Here is an 8,948-nt window from a genome sequence, read left to right on the forward strand (position 1 = left end):
ACACATACACTACACACATATCTAAATACATACAATGCACACACATATACACACACATACATACACACACACACACACACACACACACACACAATTTTTAATTCATGAGTTAAACTGCCTTGCTCAATCCTAACTACCATTGTAGAATTCTATTACTCTCCCTTTCCAGATTAGTGACTTTCTTTTCTCTCTGTTAGGAAACTGAACTTCGTTATTTATAGTATATTACTTATTTACCTAATCCCAGAATACTCAGAATGAATCACTGCCAAAAATAAGAGGCCCACTGCTGCAAGAAAACACATTAGAGTTTAATATTAATTTATAGTTTCCTTTTTATTTATTCTAAGAGTATTTAGTGAAACAACATTGCATATAAAGTTCCTTGGGCTGGGTGGGTCCTCACTACACACATAGCTGCTTTTCCATGTAATTTTATTATCTTATCTACTTCTGTTGCATTTTAGTAAATTTTTTGGTATCATATGAACAGGGTTCTAAAACTCAGAACTACACAAAAAGAAATAGTCATAAGCCAGGAACTGTAATCCATAACTGTAGTACCAACTACTCATGAGACTGAGGCAGGAGGATTACGTTGGCAGAGTGAATTGGGCAACATAGCAAGACTCTACTGAGACCTGGGTTAGAGGAGGAAGGGAGTGGGAAGGGGAGGGGAGAAGAGAGAAATGTCATGCCTGTCCCTCTACTCACTCCAGCCCCTCATCCTTTTTATTTCCTTCCCACTCACTCCTTTCAGGTAATTAGTCTTATTTGTTTCTGATTCATCCTCCCAGATTTTCATTTTTGATTACAAAAGCATATTTTCTCACCGTTTTTTGTTTTGTTTTTGTTTTTTGTTTTTGTTTTTTTTGTTTTTGTTTTTGTTTTGTTTTGTTTTGTTTTGTTTTGTTTTGTTTTTTTGGTCTGTTTTGCCCCAATAGAAGCATACTAGAAATATTCTTTTACACTTTGCGTTTTTTCCCCTAAATCATATATGCTAGAAATCATTCTTACACATTTCTTCCTGATTCTTTTCTACAGATGTATAGAATGTGCTTATACTATGATTTAGTCAACTACCCTTCTCACACACACCGCCACATGTCTATTTAGGCTGGATTTATTATTCTGCAAGTATAAATACAAATATTGCAACAAATAACCCTGTGCGTGTGTATTTCATGTTGTTGGAGGCAATTATTCAGGGTAAGTTCTTAGAAGGATTACTGTCTTGAAAGTCAACATTTTTCAGTGTGTTTATATATACTATAATCATGATCATTATATATTTGTCCAGATGGGTACTTTTTGTTTTAGATTTTGAGTCACTGGACGTTGTATAACATATTTTGTTTTGAAAGGTCTTAACTATATTACCCAGGTTAGCCTGTAACTCATTATATAGCCCAGGCTACTCTAGAAGCTGTGGTGCACTGGTCCAGCCCACTGAGCGCCGGGTGTAGAAGGTTCACCACCACACCCAGCCACTTTATGTCTTTCACACAATATAGATACACCTTAACAAAGACGTTCTGATGATGACTGACTGACAACCCCTTCCTAAGATTTAGACTCACATGTATTCATTTAGTTTAACTCCAAGAATAATACTGCATAAAAACACTGGAGATTGGGTCCCTTAGATCAGAGGAATAGTGGTAGGTAAGGACAGGTGGCATCTGCCTGTGGGAATGAGCTGAGTCAGGATATCTCTGCACCTCCAAGGAGAAGGTATTTCATTTGCACAGAGCTGGAGTCTTGTGATGGATAGTGAAGGAGCTGATGGGAGAGTGCCACAGAGCTGATAAGTTGTACTTACTGTAAATCATGCAACACACCGATATGTTGAACAAAAAGCTTCTCTATACATCTCATTTCTCACTATAAGAACATATATATACATGTATGTATGTATGTATGTATGTATAAACATACAGGTTGGTAATTATCTTAGGCTGATATTACCACGGCTTTCAAGTTGGCAGGGTATTAAAAAATGCTTTATAATTGTGATTGGACACTCTTGATTGGGCATCCGAGGAGCAAGGACAGCTATATCTTAACATGACTATGCTCAGTTCAACGACATTATTCTGAGTTTTTGTTATTTGTGTCTTCCTTTGGGATGGATTCCCTTAGGCAGGGTAGAGATGCTCCACTGACCGTCTATCCTGAAGGAGAAAGATTCCATTTGGAAATCTCTGGAATTTGGGACGTACACAGCTGGAGAGCAAAGGTAGGAATCACTCATCTCTTCCATTGCTGACCAACAATGGCAAAAAAAAAAAAGAAAAAGAAAAAGAAAAAAAATCCTCCTTTGGCTTTCCCACTGTAAAAGAAAACAAATCTTCCCATGGTACAACTTTGCCATATCTGCTTAGCCACTTTATACTTCAATAATTTCCTTCACATGATTGTCTACCAGGTTTCTCCACTGTAAACTCCCTTCTTTTTCTCTCTGTAAGTAACAAATACCCCAGGGGATATTCTCTGTGACTGTGTAAATATTTCCCTTCTCATTCGAGACAAAGTTTCATGAAGAGATAACAACAGGAGCCCCACAAAGACCCCTTAAACCTTATTCTATGCAAATGAACTCATGCCAACTCCTGCAACCAAGAAGCCATGTTTTATTAATTACTGTTGCCATTGTGACATTACTAACCAGCTGTGTTCCAGGAGCTCCAGCCCTGAAATCACACAAATGGGGTTCAATATCCAATGTAGCTACTTATACTGTATGGGAATGAGAGGCAGGCTACTTCATAGTTTTGAGCCCTGGTTTCTTTGCTGGGGGGCTGGGGGGCTAGGGGGGTAGGGTGCGGGGTTAGAGCTGTTATAACAATTCAGAGAGCTCATATAACCTGAAAAGTACCCAGGACTGCAGCAAATGGGAGATGTTCAGTAAGCGATAGCCGTCAGTAGTTACGAAGAGATTTGCTTTAATTAGTTTTGAACTCTGACATAATTTCTCTTCCAGACAGACACATTCTGTCATTCTACACGCACACACTGTGTTGTTTGCCCACTCGCAGGTCAAAGCTGGTCTGAAAGCATCATAAGCTGTGCATGTCATTTCACTGCAGGATATTAGGCTGTGGGGGTCTATGGATCCAGAGTTCATGTCAGCTCTTCACTGTGGACAGTCCACTTAGAAAGAGGAGTCTAGAGCCTGTACTCCAGCAAAACTGGAGTGCCACCGTGAGGTCAACTTTGGTGCAGGTGCTATTTCTTTGAATTCTTTCCTAAGGACAGGAGCAGTCAACTCTCCCTTGCGTCTTGTTTACAGTAAAACCCACAGAGTGATTTCTGTTGACTCTCATGGCAAAGAAAAGAAAAAAATAGGAAAAAGCAAACACTTTATCTGTATTCTGCAGTCCTGGTGTATCTTGATAATTTGGAATTAAGACCTTAGCTTCAAAGAAACTGAGAAGCGGTGTCACTGTGCTAATGGCTGCTGGGTTTGTTATCTATAGCCCATCATCCTCTGCATAAATTAGGTTTTAATTGAGACCCCAGAGCTATGGTCCAGGTGTCTCTGTCTCTATTTGTCCTTGGAGATACATTACAATTCCTTTCTCCAAATGACCATTAGAAACTCCACTCAGGACTGGGGAGTTGGCTTAGTAAATAAAGCACTTGCCATGCAAGCTTTGAGGTCCTTCATTGAAATCCCCAGAACCTACCAAAAGCCAGGTGTGGTAGTGTGGACCTGTAATCCCAGTGCATCTCTAGTGAACTAGGAGGTGGAGACAGGAGAGTCTCTGGCAGCTCCCAGGCCAGCCAAGAGACCCTATGTCAAACAGGGTGGAAAGCAAAAATTGACACCAAAGTTGTCCTCTGACTTCAATAGGAGTGCCATGGTCTCTCAATCTGTAGCTTAGGCTGGCCTTGAACTCACTACAATCTTTGGGCCTTGGCATCTTTGGTTTCCTTGATTTTGGACCTGCCTCTCTTTTGCATTGCTGTGATCTTGAATTTTCAGAGTGTTTCTATCATTGGCTTAACACTCTTGAATGGCTCTCACTACCTCCAAGCATGCGTAAGGCTCTTCACTAGGAAGCACCCACCTCCCTGTCCAGCTCCAAGTTTTGTTGCATCCTTGATTCCAGCTTTCTGGAATTGTTAGTAGAGCCTCAAACACACCAGGCTGTTTTTCGTGACTCTACATTCATTGTAGCTGTTTGCTCTATTTCAATACCTTTACCCACCCATCTTTTGGAGTACATTTTTTTTGGGGGGGGGTTCGAGACAGGGTTTCTCTGTGTAGCTTTGTGCCTTTCCTGGAACTCACTTTGTAGACCAGGCTGGCCTCGAACTCATAGAGATCCACCTGGCTCTGCCTCCTGAGTGCTGGGATTAAAGGCATGCCCCACCACCGCCCGGCTTGGAGAACATTTTTTTAATACATCATCTTGTGTAGTGTTCAGGCTAGCCTTAAACTGGCTATATAGCTAAGGATGCCCTTGAATTTATTTTTTTAGAAATTTATTTATTGAGAATGTGGATTGCCACAGCATACATGTGGAGGTCAGAGGACAACTTGTGGGAATCTGTTCTCTTCTTCCACCATGTGGGTTCTCAGGAATGAACTGAGATCACCAGGTTTGGCATCAAGTGTCTTTACATGCTGAACCATCTCACCAGCTTGATGACCTTGAGCTTCTGACCCTTCTGCCTCTACTTCTCATGTTCTGGGATTATAGGCATGTATCACCATGCCTAGTTTATTAGTTAATGGGGACTGAACCTAGGGTTTTATGAACTGTAGGCAACACTCTACCACAGAGCTATGTCCCCAGCCTGCTGTGCCAACTTCATCTTTTCTACAAAACCTACCCTAATGTTCTACTATGCCCATGCCATTACCCCCAACTCCCAATGCCAACTCCTTCACTCCCTATATCCTCTACTGCTGGTTCTAGAACATTTTCTTATTCTGAGCTCTAGGTCCCTAGAATACTCTACTCCTTGAGAACAAAGATGGTCTAATTCATCTCTGCATGCCCAGGCCACAGTCTAAGGTGAACGCTGTAAAAACAACACTCACGCTGAAGCTAGTTGAATGATAAGCAGGGAGTATAAGAGAAAAAAATTCCGAAACACACCTTTGGGCCATGGAGTGGTCACTCTGTTCATAACAACAAGCTGTCCCAAGCAGCTGCCACCTTGGTGTTGCACAGACTTTGTGTTCGCTGGCTACAGTTGAGAAACCATGTGTGTCCAACAATCACACCATACTAGTTTTTGGAGGAATTCCAGTTATACAGAGCCATGATTCAATTTCCTCTCCACTTTTATTGACGATACTTCCAAATAGTTTTGTTTTGTTTTTCCCCAAGGGGAAGTGTTCTCTTAATGAGTCAGCTGGATGTTGTTGAGGCAGGCAACGGTATTTGTCTGCTTCCATTTGGTTTCATTCTCCGGTCTGCCAAAAATCTATTAAAACAAAGCACCAGCCTAATGAAATAGGTCCACTGATAAGTTCATAAAGATCTTTGTGTGTTTCATCCCATTTCATTAGCTCAGTAAGGTTCACTGGGCTGGGAAGGTGGCTCAGTTGGCAAGTGGCTCACCATGCAAGCAAGAGGACCTGAGTTCAGAATCAGAGAACCCACATTCAAAGCCAGGTACAGCAGCATGTGCCCATAGCCCTAGCACTGAGGGTGAGAGATGGCTTTGGAGACAGATAGATACCTGAAGCTCATTGGCCAGTAAACCTAGCCAATTGGATGAGCTTCAGGTTTAGTAAGGGAACTTAAAAAAAAAATGTGGGGGGTTGGGGATTTAGCTCAGTGATAGAGCGCTTGCCAAGCAAGCACAAGGCCCTGGGTTCGGTCCTCAGGTCTGGAAAATAAATAAATAAATAAATGTGGGTGCTGGAAAGATGGCTCAGTGGTTAAGAACACTTACTATTCTTTTTATTTTATTTTATTTTATATTTTTCAAGACAGGGTTTCTCTGTGTAGCTTTGCGCCTTTCCTGGAACTCGCTTTGTAGACCAGGCTGGCCTCGAACTCACAAAAATCCGCCTGGCTCTGCCTCCCAAGTGCTGGGATTAAAGGCGTGCGCCACCACCGCCTGGTGAACACTTATTATTCTTACAGAGGACCCAGATTCAGTTCCCAACATCCACATAGTGGCTCATAACCACTTATAGCTCCAATTACAGTGCCTTCTTCTGACTTTGGGGGAACCAGGTACACATATGGTGCCCATACATACATGCTAGCAAGACACTCAAACAATAAAATAAAATAAGCAAATCTAAAAAAGAATGTGGAGGGTCAGAGAGATGACTCAGCAAATAAAGGTACTTGCTGCCAAGCCTAAAGTCCTGAGTTTAACTTCTGGTATCTACAAGGTAGAAAGAAAGAATCAATTCCTGCAAGTTGTCTTGTGATCACCACACATGTGCTGTAGCACATGCATACACACACAAAATTAATCTAATAATAAATAAATAAAGGCAAATCAAGGTGAAGTGCAATTGAGGAGACACACCTGATGTCTGTCTCTGGCCACATACATTTATGTGCACACACATACATGTGTACACTCACCCACACAAATCTGGACTTAGACCAAACAGACAAACTACAACACACACACACACACACACACACACACACACACACACACACACTTTATTGATCACTTATTGTGAAACAGACTACACACTCAGCAAATATATTAAGAAGAGGCATGACATATGACCTCAGTCTCAGAAACTGCAAAGACCGTGGACAAATGTGGAGCTATAAGTGCAGTGCAGTAAGAAAAGAACTAAAATTTAGAGGCACATCAGCCAGGTGTGGTGGTGCATGCCTTTGACCCCAGCACTTGGGAGGCAGAGGCACATGGATCTCTGTGAGATTCAGACTGAATTCCAAGCCCACACTTTTCAAGTGATAGATATAGAGCCCAAATTCAATGAGCAATACAACTCTATTCTCTGAAGGAGGGGCACAAGCTGGGTCATTGGTATAATGTTGAACATTTCCTGGAAATCAAGGCCATCCACAGGACTTTCCTCTGCCTTCTCAGCTCCTGGGAGGTTATCTCTCCATGAACATCAATGTCAGATGGCTATAACTGGAGGGGGGCCACAGTAACCTCCACTGTATTTACCTGAATAAACTTTGGCCCTGGCTAAGCCAAAGGCTACACACTTCTTTATGTGGTCTTTTGCATAGGTTCCCAGGACCAAAGTAGGGTGATCAAATTCACAGAGTTAGTGTCTTTACCTGTTCGATCATCTCCCCAGTCCCCTCAAAGTCCTATTTTGGGGGAGTAATATACCTAAAACAGCAAGATATCCCCACTGTAAGCTATAAGAAGGAATCAGAGAAGAAATCTCCCTCTCATCTCATGCTCACTCAATACCTGCTCTACTTGAGTGTGCAAGTCTCATCAGAACTTACTTTTCTCTGTCCTGCCGTATATGTGATATATGTGATATATATATATATGTGTGTGTGTGTGTGTGTGTGTGTGTGTGTTTAACTCTATATATGATATAGATATGTGAACTTGGAGTATATGCCCTGTACTATTTATATATTGATGGCTCCCAATTTTGCTTCTTCAACCTTTACCTTCATTGATTCTTAGGTCTAAATCCCTACAATAGCTTCACTTAGTTGACTAGAAATCTTCATATGTATAAAACATAACAATTCCATGTTTTATGTCTCCCACCAAAAAAAAGTTGCTTTTCCTTTTTCTTAGTTCACTAAGTGGCATGCCATCAACCCAGCCCAAGCCCTAGTACTTAATTATCTTTGATTATTTTTCCTCACCCAAGCACAAAATCCCTCAGAGACATTAAACTCAACCTCCAAACTATATCCCAAATCTGTCCACACTTGCACAGATATCAACCCAAAGGCAACACCATTTCTACTTCACTCTCCATTCCACTCTTTTCTATTCTCTGTCCCTTCTTCAAATAACTAGAGTAATCGTGTATGACACTTTCATACATTCATTCATCAAACATTTATCGAGAACATAAAGAACTGGTGATACAACAGTAAAGCAAAGTAGATCTTCATGTTAATGGACTTACATTCCAGGAGAGAAACAATACAAAGGTTTAAAAAGGGGGGTTAAGGAAAGGGGGCTCGGGCGGTGGTGGTGCACGCCTTTAATCCCAGCACTCCGGAGGCAGAGGCAGGCGAGGTGGATCTCTGATCTGAGTTCGAGGCCAGCCTGGTCTACAGAGTGAGTTCCAGGAAAGGTGCAAAGCTACACAGAGAAACCCTGCCTCGAAAAACCAAAAGGGGGCGGGTGTGTGTGTGTGTGTGTGTGTGTGTGTGGTGTAGTTCAAACACAGTGAGGATGAAACTAAAAATCAAATGTGATAAATTAAAATAGTTGCCCCTTCCATAAATACTTTTGGTTTTGTAGCATGTTTACATTAAAATCCAAATACTTCACCATGCCGTTACAGTGCTTGGAGATCTGGTTTGTCTGCCCCTTCAAGCTTATCTGTAAGCTTAGCTCCAGCAAACTTTTATTCTTTCCTTCCTCCCCTCTCCCCTCTTCTTCTTTTTGTCTTTCCTTCTTTCTGTGGTACCGAAGAGCAACTTCTGTTCTAGCAATGTCTCAGACCCTTTCCCTTGTTCAGATGGGTTTCCTCTTATTTGGGATGCTGTTCCCATGTCTTGGAAAAGTGGCCCCTTCTCAGTTCAAACACTTGATTAAACTTGACCAATCTAACTGTAAGTAGCCTCCACCCCTTCTCTATCCATCAAACCTTTTAATTTGCTTCACAGCACTTTTCATTTTCCTAAGTTACAGGAACTGGTTAATAGTATCTCCGTCCCCACTAGACTGCAACCTTAAGTGCAGAAGGTGAGCGTGTTGCTCACCGAACTATCCCCAAAAGTTTACAACACTCCCGCGCACAAGACCGGTCTCTTTTGTGAACGAATTTACAA

Source organism: Onychomys torridus, chromosome 8 (genome assembly GCF_903995425.1).
Source record: "Onychomys torridus chromosome 8, mOncTor1.1, whole genome shotgun sequence".
In the NCBI taxonomy this organism is placed as follows: Eukaryota; Metazoa; Chordata; class Mammalia; order Rodentia; family Cricetidae; genus Onychomys; species Onychomys torridus.